Below are 14,783 nucleotides of genomic sequence, written 5' to 3'. Positions count from 1 at the left end.
AGTAGTGAATTTGGTACCATTAGGTATTCCTTTGCCTTCTTGCTATTCCTTGCACAGAGCATTTCTTCTCGCTTCTCTTTTCTTCTCTGGTGCATGGAGTGTACTCCTCTCTCACTTTCACTGCTTAGAATCTCTTTTCCTTCAAAGCTTATTTCAAGTGACCCCTTCTGTTTGAGACCTTTATGCTTTTATTAAGTCATTGGCTTTTCCCCTCCCTGTCTCTTCCCCCCTCCCTGCCATGCTTCCTATGGAATGTAAGTTCTTGAGGGCAGGATTATTTCATTTTTGTCTTTGTAGTCCCAGTGCTGGCATATAGGCTCCAGTGATAATAAATGCTCATTTATTATATAGCATCATCTGTCCTTGGACCTAAAGTCTATTTATTAGTAAGGGCAGCTAGGTGGGACAGTGCATAGATTGCTGTCAGGAGGCAGAAGACCTGAATTCACATTCAGCCATAGACACTTACTAGCAGTGTGATCCTGGGTGGGTAATTTAACTTCTGTCTGCCTCAGTTTCCTTATCTGTAAAATGGGACCGGTAATAATAACATCTACCCCTCAGGGTTGTTGGGAGGATCAAATGAGATAATAATTGTGGAGCACTTATCATAGTGCCTGGCATGTAGTAAACACCATAGAAATGTAAGCTGCTTTTATTAGCTGTTGTTATAAGTAGGGGAATTCTTATGGTCATCACAACTTCTTGGAGCAGTGAGTTATTTGAGAAGTGGACAGCTCTATAAGAATCTGACAATACATTTAAACAGTAGCAGTTTGATAAGTGTGCATCCCTGTGCCCACCAGCACTACAGTCTTTTTTGCTGCTGCCTAATTTCTATTGTTGGTGGATTGTTCTCTTTCCCTTGCCTACTTACCACCAGTCTTTCTGTTCAGTGTAAAACCATTCTTGTCACTTGTGATCCTGGTAGCCAAAAGCCTCACTGGAGCGCTAGAGCTCATTTTCATCTCTTCATTGAACCTCCTTACCTGTAAGAAGTTGTGCATCACTTTGTTTCCTTCACCACTCCGTGATTCTTATAGAGCCCAAGGTTGGGAAGAGGATCAGGAACACCTAGACAATCTAAGTGTTTGAATAATCAACTCTAGGTTCCATGAGGATTGGCAATTCATCCTATCAGTGGACCAGCACTTCTCTCTTTAACCAACTGGTGTTATCATGTTCTCTGTTCTCTAGTCAGGCACTGAGGAGGATACAAAGAAGTGCCAGACATGTTCCTAGACCACAGTTTTTTATTGGGAAGACAATAATAACTAACGTTTGCATAGTGCTTTAGTGTTTGCAAATCACTTTATGTGCAATCCTTATTTGAGCCTTGTAACAATCTTGTGAGGTAGAAGCTATTATCCCCATTTTTCAGATGAATAAGTTGAGCCATAGAACATTTTAAAGTCAGTTGCCCAGGATCACATAGCTAGTATGTGTCTGAGGTGAACTCAAATCCAGGTCTTCCTGTGCTCTCTCTATTCTGCAACTTTGCTTCTCAAGACAAATATATGAAACAATTGAAAAACATTAAGTATAATACTCAAGACTTTCCTGGCTCGGCCTGTTCTCCAGGTCTCTTGAAAGATCGTAATCCAGGTATTCTAGGCCGACTTTTGTCTTGCTCAGGTCACTTGGGTGACCTGTCTTTGGTCTCTGGCCCAGGGCAGGTATTGCTACATGAGTTGTAATCTATAATGGTTGAGTAGTTTAAATCCTTCTAGTATCTTTTGTCTGAGAAGGTGTAGCTTGAGTCTTGTTGGAAACACTTGGGATCATAACGAGAGTTATTTTGCAGTTTCTCATGTTCTTTTTTGTAGCTTTGCATTCTTTTTAGGTGCTGTGTTAACATGTTAGAAGCGTCCTGAGGGAACCTGAATGATGTGGAATTAGGACTGGGCTGTCCTCCTAGCCCTAGTTATTGTTCTTAGTTGCTGTGAATTCAGCAGTGTTTGACTCCCATTTCCAAGTTTCTAGCTTCTTCAGTGAAAGTTGGGTTTTTTTGTTGTTTATTTTGGAGGGGGAAAAGGGAGAACAGCCAGCACTAACCAGATTTCCCTTTAAAAACAACTCTTTTTTTCCCCATTCTTGAAAAGGAGTTTTGAGGCTGAAGGGCTTTTCTTTTTTTTTTTTAATTTATTTTATTTGTTTTGAGTGTTCTGTAGTCACTTCCATATAACTTAGATTTTTTTCCCCTCCCTCCCCCTCATTTCCCCCTCCCTCCCTGAGACAACATACAATCTTATATAGGTTCTACACGTACATTCCTGTTAAATACATGTTGCATAGAGGAATTAAAATGAATGGGAGAAACCATAAAACAAAACATAATACAAAAGAAAATGGTCTGCTTCTGTCTGCAATCCAATTCCATAGTTCTTTCTCTGGATGTGGATGACATTTTGCCTCAAGAATCCATGAGAAATTTTTTAAGTCCTTGCATTGCAATGAGGTACTAAGTCTACCAGAAAAATTCCTCACACACTGTGGTTGTTGCTGTGTACAAAGTTCTCCTGGTTCTGCTCCTTTCACTCAGCATCAGTTCATATAAGTCTTTCCAGGCCTCTCCAAAGTCTTCCTATTCATCATTTCTTATAACACAATAGTATTCCATTACATTCACATAGCACAGCTTGTTCAGCCATTCCCCAGTTGATGGGCATCCCCTTGATTTCCAATTCTTGGCCACTACAAAGAGAGCTGCTGTAAATATTTTTGTACGTGGGACCCTTTCCCATTTTTATGATCTCTCTGGGATAGAGTCACAAAAGTGATATTGCTGGGTCAAAGGGTATGCACATTTTTGTAGCCTGAAGGGCTTTTCTTTTAAGTTATTCTATAGAGTAGAGCTTTTTAAATATCTTGGGGCTTACATAATTGGGAGTTGCCATTTCTCCTAGCTCTCCCCTTTTCCCAAGTTGCTCATAAGATATGAATCTTGCCTTTCCTTGTTTTCTTCATTACTGATTTTTTGGCACTAAGTCTTCTGGAGGCAGGACTTGGGCCTTTGAGCAATAAGACAATTATCTCATGTGGAAATTAGAATTTGAGAAGCCACTTTTCCTAAGTAGGCGAAGAATCAATACCCTCTTAGAATGAGTTAGATTGGAAGGTATGTTAGAGAAAACTCAAAGTGGTATAAGGGGACAAAATATATACACTCAGTTTGTTGCATAAAAATGTTCAGTTTTTGAGTGTGTGTATACATATTAATGGAATTCCCTTAGATGCAGTAGACATGGATCTTAAAGGTCATACCATTGTTAGAATTATTGTGAAAACTGAGTGTTGTGGAACGAATAATTTAAGGACATCAAACTGTGGCAGATACAAGAAAATGAAACATTAGAGTATATGTATGTCAGACATCCTAGTGGATCTACATATTTGTCAGATTTCCTACTGGACCATGTATCCCTAATTCCTTAGTTCCTTACTTGGCTCAAAACTGAATTATCCATGTGCAACAAATATCAATTTGGCTGATATTTATTTTAAAGGATTTATTGATTAGCTCCTGTGTGAAGGGTTCTGGGGGGATGAGGTGAAGTCAGGTCATGGCCTTGGAATATGAAGATAAGATGTCATCCCTACCTTCTTAAGAATTTACCTTTCTTAAATCTTAAGAATATTTTGGACCAAGGCAAAGTTCTTCGAATTTCATTCAGGCTCACTACCCATTTTCTACTCTATACCTGTGCCCTATATTTTTTTTAACCTTGTGGCTGGTCTAAGACTTTGTTGCTCAGCTCTCTAGCTTCTAAAAACATCTACAGGCACCAGATCTTTGGACACTGGGAGAACTTTGAGCCCAAGCAGTTTTATGTTTCTGTGGAAACATAACTCTGGAAGTAGATGAGTAGCGCTTGGTTTCTCTTGACCTGAGTGAGTGTGTGATGTCTGGGTAGAAGAAATTTGATTGGTTCATGTCTAATATCTGACACCTACTTCCCTAATTCTTCTCTCAAGTGAAATTCCTCACTTCTTTCTGTAGTAGTAGATATAGTAAAGCAGCTAATTAAACTGCCTTTTGAGGGGGAAGCTTCTTGAGAACTATTAATTGACTCTGTTCTAGATATCTAAGGGATACATACTACTTGTAAACATGGCTTAATGGAGAAGTTCCCAGTTTTCCCAGTTTGAGATTTGAGACTCTTTGGGATGAGGCTGCACAGGTCCCCTATTCTTGGCTTCTTTACTCCTTCCCAATATGAATGTGTGTAGAGGTTGGTATTGCTTTTGACAAGAGAGCAGTTAGGAAAATTCTATGTAAGTGATTCAGAACAAAGCAAAAGTAGACATTGCTTTGTTTTAAACATTAATCCTAGAAGAGACTAGGTTTTAAACCACATTTTGAGAACTACTGGTTTGGAAGTCAGGGGAATTAGTGACACAGTTCAGCAGAGGATGCTACTGTAGGGCATTGACCATCTCTTACTAGACCCTTTCTCATTTTTGCTATCTTAAGCTAGAAGCCTTGTTCTTTCTTACTGAGATTGGGGCAGAGGGCCTATGGGGCAAGATGAGGTCAAAGCAATTTGGTTTTGGTAGTTTCATGTGTGGAGTTGGAAGACTTGAGTAGTCATGGCCAAAGATTTTCTTCTCTCTGTACCTCTTTCAGTCTCTGTGCAAGCATGGAATAGATGTCTGCAATAATCCAACTACCTGGTATTCCAAAAGTCTTAGTTCAGTCTAAAGTCCAATAGCTTAAAACTGCATTAAGACTTTTGGGACGCTCTGTATAGCACTGTGCTGTACTCTGGAGATAGAAAGACTTCATTATTTAGTGACCAGACTCCTAGAAAAAGCTGTCTACACTCTTTGCTTCCACTTTCACATTATCTCCCACTCACTTCCCAGTCTTTTGTATTTTGGTTTCCAACCTCATCACTGAAACTGAAACTTCTCTTTACAAGGTTCCTAGTGATCTCTCTCTCTCTCTCTCTTTTTTTTCTAGCCATCTCTTAAATAGCTCAACCCAATGGTCTTGATCTCTCTTCAGCATTTGCTCTCTTCCTCCTAGATATTCTCTCTTTCATTAGTATTCATGGTATTCTTTTTTCCTGCTCTTCTTGACCTGTCTTGGCTGTTCCTTCTCAGTCTTTTTTGCTTGATCATCATCCTTGTATCTCCCACACCTTCTAACTATGGGTGTATACCAGGCCTCTGTCCTGGACCATCGTTCCTTTTCTCCCTCTTTTGGTGATCTCATCAATTGTCTTGGGTTCTGTTATTATCTTTCTGTAGATAATTAGCAGATCTACCCGTAGTCTTCCACCTGGAATTCAGGCATGCATCATCTGATGACTATTGGTTACTTCCTACAAGATGTTCCATAGGCATAATTCAGCATATCTAAAACAGAACTCCTTGTCCTTGCATACACACATATCCTCCCCCCACCACATTCTCTTCCTTTCCTACCTATATCTGTTAAAAGCACTGCCACTTTTCCAATAATATAGGTTCAAAACCTCAGCATTGTCTTCAGTTCTTCCCTCTTCCTTACCTGTAATCCATTGCCAAGTCTTATTGATTTTACCTCTACAACATACCTTAATTCATTGTTTCCTCTGCCCATAGCCATAGCCTTCATTTTGGGCCACATAATCTCTCACTTGGACTATTGCAGTCACTTCTTAAATGGTCTCCCTGCCTCTTGACCCTCTAGTGGCTTCTTCTTGCATTAAAGATAAAATACAAACTTCTCTGGCATCAAAAGTAAGTCCTTCACAATCTGACTCTAGCCTATTTTTCCAGACCTATTGCACATCACTTTTCTTCACGTGCTTTCTGACCACATTGACCGACTTGCTGTTCCTTGTACAAAACATTTCATCTCTTATCTCTGTGCCTTGCATAGGCTGGTCCCCGTGCTCTTGAATGCCCTTCTTCTTCATGCCAGCCTCTTAAAAGCCCTAGCTTTTTTCAAAGATCAGCTCAAGTTATCACTTGAGTTAGTTTGCAAGCATTTATTGGATACTTGAAGATTGTCAGGCCCCATGTTGAACTCTAAGGATACCAAAGCAGAAGTGAAACAATTCCTGCCTCCAAGGAGGTAACATTCTAATTGAGGAAGCAACATATGTATGTAAAAATAGATACCAAAAGGATACAAGGTAGTTCTCGGAGATGAAGCACTAGTAGCCCAGGAGAGTGGGAGTTTGGGAAAGGCTTCATATAGAAGGTGGCACTTGAGGTGAGTCTTGAAGAAAACCAGGTATTCCAAGAGGCAGAGAGGAGCAGGGAGGGCATTCCAGGCGTGGGTGACTGCTAGTACAAAGGCACATAGCCTGGAAGTGAAGTATTGCATGTGCAGAGCAAGAAGTAGGCCCCTTTGGTTGGATTGCAGAGTCTAGGGACTGGAGTAATGAATAATAAGATTGAAAAGGGAGGAAGGGGCTAGGTTGTAAAGAATTTTAAGTGCTAATTCAAAGAATTTCTAGTTGGGCCTAGAGTTAATAATATTGGTAACTTGGGATAATGGATTGGTATGGAGAGAGGCCAAAAAGGAGGCTATTCGCAATAGTAAAATCAAGATGTGATAAGAATCACTCCTAGGGTTGTGGCTGGTGTGAGTGAAGAGGTGCAGATTGTACAAGAGATGTGCGAGAGAAACAAGAAAATTTGGCAACTAATTGGATATGTGGAAATGATTGAGGGTAAACATTCCAGAATGACAGTGATATTATGGCTCTGGAGGCTGTATGTACGTATGCCAGTAATAGGGAAGCTTGAGAGAGAGTTTTCTAGGGAAAAATCATGAGTTCTGTTTTGGTCCTATTGAGTTTAAGATATATTTGAGACATCTGTTTTTAAATGTTTATAGACAGTTAGTGATTCAGGCCATTGGATGTATAGATCTGGGAGTCATCTACATAAGGATAGTAATTGAATCCATAGGAGCTGGTAAGATCACCAAGTAAGACAGTATACAGAGAAAAGAGAGGAGAGCTCTGGAGAGAGTCTTGGGATAAATCCACAGTTAGAGAGTGTGACATGGATAAAAATCCGGCAAAAGAATCTGACAAGGATTGGGTAAGTATGAGGGGATGTGGATGGTGTTTGACAGTAGGAGAAGCTTCAGAGAAGTCATGGAGATTGAGAACAGAGAAGAAACTGTTAGGTTTGGCATTGAAAAGATCAGAGATGAATTTGGAAGAGAGGAGTTTCAGTTGAGGGATGAAATCTGAAGCCAGGTAGATTTAAAGGGATCAAAAAGTTAATGAGAGGAGAGGAATTAGTGAAACAAGTGTAAGTGGATTTCCCATAAAGTTTGGCTGAGAAAGAGAGGAAGAATATAGGAGGGTACAGAGGGACGGATCAAGGATGGAGGGATCTAGTGAGGGCTTTTCTAAAGGCTGGCTGAGACTTGGGTGGATTTTGTAAGCAGTAGGGAAAGAAACAATAGATAAGGAGAGGCTGAAGATTACAGAGAGGGGAATGATAGTTGGGTCAGTCTGTTGGAGAATATGGGAAGGGATGATGAGATCAAGGGTACAAGTAGAGGAGTTGGTCTTGGTGAACAGGAGGGCCATCTCTTCATAGGAGGCTGAAGGGAAGGAGGAAAAGGTGAAGGACCAAGTCAAGGGCCTGTGAGATGTGGGAGAGAGGAGAAAAGGGAGTTCTCAGTTAACAATCTCAATTTTTTGAGTGTTGAGGGTATAAAGTATGAGGCAAGGGCCTTAGCTATGATATGGGCAAGGTGTACTATCAGAGGCTTGAGAGAAATGATTTGGAAAGGGTGGGAGAATAGGATAGAAAAAAAATTTTTTTTTTGTCAATTTGTTGTGTGCAATTCTTTGTGAACCCATTTGGGGTTTTCTTGGCAAAGACATTGGAGTGGTTTGCCCTTTCCTCCTCCCGTCTACTTTACAGAAACTGAGGCAAACAGGATTATGTGACTTGCCCAGGGTCACACAGCTAGTAAGTGTCTTGATCCAGATTTGAACTCATGTCCTCCGGACTCCAGGCCCTGCGCTCTATCCACTGCACCACCCAGCTGCCCCAAGATAGGAAATTAAGTAGGAGTAAAAAGTCTGTTGTGAAACTAGTCAGCACGGTTTCAAGCCTTTCTCCAGCTCTGGGGAGGTGCATGGTAGGAGTAATCTAGAGTTGGGATTTGGCAAGGTGTGAACAATAAGGAAGCAAGCAATTCAACGGTGGAACATAGTGTAGAGTTGAATTGCTTTACTAAGGAGATGAAATCAGAAAAGGAAAAGACTGTAGCCAGAGCAGGGATAAATGACCTGATAAAATACAATGGGGTGGAGAAATTTCAGGTCATAGGGAGGACAGAGAGTAAGTTTGGGAAAAGTGAAATATAGAGAGAGATGGAATAATGGGGGATTGTGTTCAGGTAAAGGAATTTTGGAGTTCTTGAACATAGAAGTGAAACCCTTGTAAGTGATGGCAAGATCAGGGATGTGACCATTTTTGTGTGTTATTGAGCTGGAGTGGAAAAACAACAGGTCACTGGAGTAGAGTAAATTGAGGGGTTGAGTTAGAGTATTTGGGTGAACATAAGCATGTATGTTGAAGCACTCTAGCCTGATAGCAGGAATTGGGGTGGAAGAAGCTGCTATAAGGTAGGTGCTATAAGCTAGGCACTGAACTTACTGTAGAGCAAGAGTGGTCTGGTAGTTGGTTGATAACAGCCACCAGGATCTGGATTGGGTGATAAATTGAATAGAGTGAACCTCAAAGGAGGATAGGTTGCTGAGTGATGACAGTTCAGGTGAGGATCAGTATGTTAAAATATGTGTGAAGGTACAACCAGTACTTGACTAGAAGGCTTGAGATACAGTGTCGTCTAGAAGGAACTACTAGTATGAGAGGGAGAGGTGTAAAATGGAGGGAAGTTCCTTAATTATAGAGCTGTAGTTCCAGAGGGCAAAATGAAAGGGGCAGACAGATAAGGGCATTGGGAATGGTAGCATTGAGGTCTGTGGAGATGACCCAGCAGGCCACAGATGTTAGAGACAGTGGGGTTGTTCTTCTGGTAGTCTGGGATTCAGAATCATAGCAAGAGTAAGGGGGGGGTAAGAGGATAAGAGAGATTGTTAACCATTGGGGAGGGTTGCATGTTTGGTAGTCTGGGACACAAGTCTGGTCAGTCAGTCAAACATTGAACACCTACCATGTGTCAGGCACTGTGCTAAACACTGGGAGTACAAAAAAGCAGAGTCCATTTGAAGAGAGGGCTCTGCTCATGAAGGCAAGGTGAATTCAGTGTTCTTCCCTCTGATTTCACAACTAGGACTTCTCACTGGAATTCTATCCTGATTGGTTTTTTCTTCTCACCCACTGAAATGTTAGTTCTTAGAGAGTAGGAGTTATTTAATTTCATTTGTTTGTTGAGTGAGATTGTCTTGCAGGAACTGGTATTCCACAATGGAGGAAACAAGTAGATAGGTAAATACAAAAGTAGTTTGGGGAGGTGGAGAAAGTCCCTATAAATGGGAGGGTATCAGGAAAAGCTTCCAGAAGCAGGTGATTTTTAAGCTGAATTTTAAAAAAGGCCAGAGATTTAAGTGGCAGAGGAGTCCGTAATAGCTTCATCTATACCACTAATCTGTTGTAGCAAGGAAGAGAAGTTAATATTGACTCGTTGCCTTTATAGAACTTAAAATTAAAAGAAGTAATCCCTTCACTTACCAGCCCTTCCTTGCTCCATTTTTATTAATGATGACAAGTAGATTTTCCTACTAATATCAAGAATTGGGAAGCCAGAACTCAGCAGCAAACCACTACTTCCTCTCCTCTTTCTTATGTACTGCTCAGTGGAGCTGGAGGAAATCATGAAACAGAGGTCTGTGAATCCACTGCAAATGTATGTTGTCTAACCTCAATCTTGCCACTCACCTCTTCTAGGCACTCCATTTAATTCCTCCCTAATTGATTCCCTATCCCATTCCCCATTGTTATAAACAGGCTGTTATAAATCTCTCTTCTCCTCAGGCCTTCCTATCCTGTATCCCCACCCTGTCTTCTAAGGATCTTTTCCTTCTCCTTTACTGAGAAAAAATATCTCATTCATTTTGAACTCTCTCTTATCACCTTCTCTGCAGCTCAAAACCTCATGACCTCATCTCTCCACCCTTTTCTTTTCTCTCTGGTCAAGAGAGGCAGCTTTTCTCACAAAGGCCCTCCTCTTGTTTCCTTGATTTCATCCCTTTCCATCTTCTGCAGTAGATTGCTTCCATGATCATTCTGCTCCTATCCCTAATCTTCAGTCTCTTCCTATCCTCTTTTCTTTTCTTTCCTGTGTTCTTTTCTTTTCTTGATTCTTTTCTTGCTGCCTACAAACATGCCCAAGTTACCCTCTGTCTTGTGGGAAAAAACAACAACCCTTACTAGACCCTGCCATTGCATTTTTATCTCTTCTTTCTCAAGCTTCTGGAAAAAACTGTTTACACTTAAAAATAAACTTTATATTTCTTTTTCTTATATCACCATAGTTAATTCCTGTAGCCCTCTCCCTCCAAGAGAGCCATCTCATGTGACAAATGGTAATTTTTTAGGGAAAGAAAAAAAGTTGGCACAACTGATAGATTGAAAAAGTCCAAAAACATATCCAATGTGTAACACCTGTTGGACCTTACCATCTGCACAAAGGGGTAGTTTGCAGATGTCTTCTCATATCTCTTCAATTGACTCCTGTTTGATCTTTATGATTTTGTTACATTTACTTTTGATTTTTTTGGTCTATCTTTCTGTTTACAATGCAATAGTTACTGTTTATGTTGTTTCCTGGGCTCTGCTTACATCACTCTGCATCAGTTGGTGTAGATCTATGTTTCTTTGTATTCATCACCCACATAATTTCTTATAGCACAGTAATATTCCATTACATTCATATGCCATGATTTGTTTAACCATTCCCCAATTGATGGGCAGCTACTTTGTTTCCAGTTCTTAGATATAAAAAGTAAGTATTTTGGAGTATGTAGGGACTTTCTTAAAAATGACTTCTTTGGGATATTAGACCAGTTACAGTTTCAGCTTCAAAGGGTATGATTGACTTTTTAGTCACTTTATTTTTACAGAATTCCAAATTACTTTCCAAATGGATGTACAATTTTACAGCTCCACCAACAATGTATTACTGTGTATCTTCTTCCACAATCCTAACACTGTTGCCATCTTTTGAGGTCATTTTTGCCAATTTTCAGGGTGTGAAGTGATACCTCAAAGTTGTCTTGGTTTGATTTCTCTTACTATTGATGAGTTGAAGCATTCTTTTCTATTGTTGTTATTAGCTTGTAATTCTTCTAGGGAGGACTGTTCATGCCCTTTGACCATGTCTGTACTAGGGAATAGCTTTTGGTCTTATATATTTCTATTGCCTGCATATTTTTTTCTTTTAGACCCTCCTTTTTATTCTATCTCTTTGTTTTAAGTGTTTCCTATAAGAAACACATTGTAAGGTTTTTGTTTTCATATGTATATATATATGTATATGTAATTTATTTTTTTAGTTTTCAACGTTTACTTCCATAAGATTTTGAGTTTTCAGTTTTCTGCTTCTCCCTCTCCTCTCCTTTCCCCAAGACGGTGTGGAATCTAATATATACTGCCTATATATCTTAAATGCCAAACCCTAACCTGAGAAATTTGACACAAATATTTTGTTCCCACTTCACCACTTGTCTTCTTTTCCTAGAAGCCTTAATTTTATATGTGCAAAAGCTTTTCAATTTCATGTAATTAAAACTTTTATTTTGCAATTGCTACTGTTCCTTGTTTGGTTAATTCATTTTTATCCCACTTATAGCTGTGAAAGATATATGATCTGCTTCTCTACTAATTATTTTATTTTATTATTTATTATTTAAATATTTATGACATATTATGTATATTATTATTTATATATTATTGTTTTATTTAATTAATTTATGGCATTTAACAATGATCTTTTAATTGCTTAATCTGATGTCCTCATCCTTATACTCCTTGACTTGTCTGGCAGCATTTGACACTTTTCTTTTTTCTAAGATTTTGTGACATTATTCTTTGCTGATTCTCCTACCTGTCTCAACCATTTCTTTTTAGTTACCTTTGCTGGTTCATCTCCCATATTGTACTCCTTAAGTTACACCCCAAGGCTCTCTCCTTCGAAACATCCCACCCCCCTTATCTTCCTTATATTCTCTTACTTGGTGACCTCATCAGCCCCCATGGATTTAATTATTTTTTCTATGCAAATAACTCCCAAATCTGTATAATCAGCTCCATCACCGCCCTGAGCTCCATTGACACAACTCCAGCTACCTATTGGATGTTTCAAACTGGTTATCCCAGAAACCTCTCAGACTCATATCCAGAACTGAATTTATCTTTTACCCAAAACCTGCCTGCTTTCCTAGTTACCCTGCATCTGTCAAAGATACTACCATTCTTTGCAATCTTGTGGTGTTCTTGATTCCTTTCCTCCCCCTGCTTATCCAGTCACTTGCCAGATCTTGTTGTTTCTACCTTCATAATGTCTCGCTAAGCTGGTCCTTTTCCCTGCTGACCTCCAGTCTTTCATCTCCAACTGCCTGTTGGAGGAACTGGGTGCTGACAGACCACTGACACGCAATATCTCCAAAACTGAACTCATTATCTTTTTTTGTTTGTTTCGTTTATTGTATTTATATACTCAGTGCCTGGCATTTCTTTTTTTAATTAAATTATTTTATTTGTTTTCAGTGTTCTACAATCACTTCCATATATCTTAGATTTTTTTTCCCCTCCTTCCCCACTCCCTCCCTGAGATGGCGTACAATTTTATATAGGTTCTACACATACATTCCTATTAAATACATTTTCACCTTAGTCATGTTGCATAGAATTAAAATGAATGAGAGAAATCATAAAACAAAACAAAATGTAATACAAAAGAAAATGGTCTACTTCATTCTGCTATCAAATTCCATAGTTCTTTCTCTGGATGTGGAAGATATTTTGCCTCAAGAGTCCATTGGGAATTTTTTTAAGTCCTTGCATTGCAATTAAGTACTAACTGTACCAGAAAAATTTCTCACACACTGTGGTTGTTGCTGTGTACAAAGTTCTCCGGGTTCTGCTCCTTTCACTCAGCATCAGTTCACATAAGTCTTTCCAGGTTTCTCTGAAGTCTTCTGTTCATCATTTCTTATAGCACAATAGTATTCCATTACATTCATATACTGCAATTTATTCAGCCATTCCCCAATTGATGGGCATCCCCTTGATTTCCAGTTTTTAGCCACCACAAAGAGAGCTGCTATAAATATTTTTGTACATGTGGGACCCTTTCCCATTTTTACGATCTATTGGGGATACAGTCCTAGAAGTGGTATTGCTGGGTCAAAGGGTATGCACATTTTTGTAGCTCTTTGGGCATAGTTCCAGATTGCTCTCCAGAATGGTTGGATCAGCTCACAGTTCCACCAACAATGAATTAGTGTTCCGACTCTTCCATATCTTCTCCAACATTTATCATCTTCCTATTTTGTCATGTTAGCCAATCTGATAGGTGTGATGTGGTACCTCAGAGTTGTTTTGATTTGCATCTCTCTCATCAATAGTGATTTAGAGCATTTTTTTATATGATTGTAGATAGCTTTAATTTCTTCCTCAGAAAACTTCCTGTTCGTATCTTTTGACCATTTAAAAAATTGGGGAATGACTTGTATTCTTGTACATTTGATTCAGTTTTCTATATATTTTAGAAACGAACTCATTATCTTTTCCCTCAAGCCCTTCCCACTTCCAGACTTCCCTGTTACAATCTAGGATGCCACTGTCTTCCTAGTCCCCCAGGCTCATCTAGGTGTCATCTTTGACTCCTCACTACCTCCACCCCCAAATCCCTACTTTCTATCCTGTCAATTGCCAGGGCCTTTGGATTTTACATTGGTAACATCTCTTAGATTCATCCCCTTCTCTCTGATACTTCTACTACCCTGGTACAGGCTCTCATCTCCTCATACCTGGACTACTGCAGTAGGTTGCTGTTTGGTCTGCCTGTCACAAATCTCCCCATTCCATTCCATCCTCTATTCAGTTGCCAGAGTGATTTTCCTAAAGCATGTGTCATCTTCCCCCCCCCCCCAAAAAAAAACCCCCTACAAAACTTCAGTGGCTTCCAATTGCCTCTAGGATCAAATATAAAATCTTTTGTTGGGTGTTCAAAGCTCTTCATGATCTAGCATTCCCAACTCTACCTTTCTAGTCTTATACCTTAGCCTCCCCCCACTCACCTCAACATACTTGAGATCCAGTGGCATTGGTCTCCTTGCTGTTCATTGAATAAGATACTCCATCTTTCAGGTCCTGGCATTTCCACTCTCTTCCATGTCTGTCATGCTCTCCCTCTTCATCTCTGCCTCCTGACTTCTCTGGTTCCCTTCAAGTTCTACAGGAAGCTTTCCCAATCCCTCTTATTTCTAGTGCCTTCCCTTTGTTGAATATTCCTCTTTATCTTGTCTCTGGCTTGTTCGTGCAAGGGTATCTACAGCTTGCCTCCTCCATTAGATTGTGAGATCCTCAGAGGGCAGGAACTGTTTTTTTGCTTTTCTTTGAATTTCCACTTAACAGTGCTAGCACATAGTAGGTGATTAATAAATGCTTATTGATTGACTTTCTCACATGGCTGCCGCTCTAGTTCAAGCCCTCATCTCTTGTCTGGACTAATATAATCGCTTTCTGATTCATTTCTGTGCCTCAAGTCTTTCCCCTTTCTGGTCTGTCCTCCACACAAATAGCAAAGTGATATTCTGAAGCATGTAAGCCTGACCATAACATTCCCC

At 39.8% G+C, this 14,783-nt stretch overlaps 1 protein-coding gene across 2 annotated transcripts in view; it reads left to right on the top strand.

Annotated features, from left to right (window-relative positions):
• Positions 1 to 14,783, top strand: part of RAB5C (RAB5C, member RAS oncogene family) — a 43,480-nt gene that overhangs the window by 4,904 nt on the left and 23,793 nt on the right. The window lies entirely within an intron of this gene.

This window comes from Notamacropus eugenii, chromosome 2, assembly GCF_028372415.1.
Source record: "Notamacropus eugenii isolate mMacEug1 chromosome 2, mMacEug1.pri_v2, whole genome shotgun sequence".
Classification (NCBI taxonomy): domain Eukaryota; kingdom Metazoa; phylum Chordata; class Mammalia; order Diprotodontia; family Macropodidae; genus Notamacropus; species Notamacropus eugenii.
This window is presented reverse-complemented; position numbering and strand designations above follow the sequence as displayed.